A 1,663-nucleotide genomic window follows, 5' to 3' on the forward strand; every position below is an offset into this window, starting at 1 on the left:
GATATTATAAATAATGTTCTGAGCATTCATGTACAAATTATTAGGTGAGCACAAGTTTTCAATATTGTAAGCTATACACCTAGGAGTAGAACTGTTGTTATATGGCAACTCTACATTTAACATTTTTGGGAAACTGCCAGAATTACTTCCCAAAGCAGTTATATTGCTTTAAAGCTCAACCAGCAATACATGAAGATTCCAATTTCTCTGTAGCTACCCCAACATTTGTTATTGTCTACCTTTTCTATTATATACACTCTGCATGTGAAGTGGTGTGTTATGGTTTATGTCTGTGTGTCCCCTCTCTATAATCATGTGAGTTAATTCCCTAATAAGTTGAATGCGACCATGGGCAGGCTATTAGAGTTGAATGATTGTGGGTGTGAGAGTTGCACCCGGCTGGGAGTGGCTAGTTTGCATATGTAAGGGACAGGAAAAGAGTGCTTGGGGCATTCTTCCCCCATTCCGCCCTGGTGTGTGGCTTGCTGCTTTGCTGTGCTGTCGCCCTGAGATGCAGCCCTCTGCCTCGTGCCACTCTGCCTTATAATCTTCCAAGTACGGATTGAAACTTCCACGAACTGTAAGCGAAATAAACCTTTCCTTCCTTAATTTTGGGCGTCAGGTACTTTGTCCCAGCAGCGAGAAAAAAGTAACCAAGACATGGTGTCTTACTGTGGTTTAGATTTGGATTCCCTGATTATTACTGATGCTGAGGTATTTTTTTGTTGCTTTGTTGTTGTTTTATATTATTCAGGTCCAATATTGTAAGGATGTATTGAAATATCCCACAATTGCTGAATATTACCAAGCTATTGTGTATTAATTTCATTGTTTTATCCTGGTATTATCTGTTTATCCTGGTATTAATTAATTTGTTTTTATTTGTTTATCCTGGTATTAATTTGTTTCATAGTTTTGTCAGCTATGCAAGTCAATGCTATATGTTTCATATATTATCATAACCCTTGTCATCGAATGTGTACAACCTGAAATCTACTTTGTCTAGCTTTTGGAGATTTTGGTTTCTATTTTCCTAGCCCCATCCTTTTTGAAGTACTGGAAATTGAACTCAGTGCCTTTGCACTGTGCTACATATCTCTAGCTCTTTCTGCTTTTGTTTTTTATTTTGGGACAGGATATTGCTAAATTGCACAGGCAGGGCTTAAATTTGCAATCTCCTTGCTCAGTTTTCCATACTTCTGGGAATACAGGTGTGCACTACCACACCCGAGTTATTTTCCTATTCGGTTTTTGCTTTATTTTCACCACTCAATTTGCTTTAAGAAGTGCTTATCAATGTTACTCATCATAGCTTTATTTAACACAGTCTGATGTATCCTGTTTTGATGGAAGAATTTAATCTCTTCACAGTTAGTGTAATAATTTATCCACTAGTTTTCTTCCTTCTGTTTACTTTTTTTATTTAAAGTCTTTGTCAAGTTAATTATATACATATTACTGTGGCTTCATGTTCTTGGTTAACACCAGATTACTAGCCTTTGGAATTTTAGCCATTCTGGCAGGTGTACAACAGTTAATGTCCTACTGAGGATCTAATTTTTATTTTCCTGATAAAGAGGTAAATGTCTTTCCATACATTTATTGGTTAATGAGACATCTTCTGACACTGTATTTTCTTTCAGGTTGCCTATCTTTGTCTTAA

This window comes from Chinchilla lanigera, unplaced genomic scaffold, assembly GCF_000276665.1.
Source record: "Chinchilla lanigera isolate Chin_1 unplaced genomic scaffold, ChiLan1.0 scaffold00018, whole genome shotgun sequence".
Lineage (NCBI taxonomy): Eukaryota > Metazoa > Chordata > Mammalia > Rodentia > Chinchillidae > Chinchilla > Chinchilla lanigera.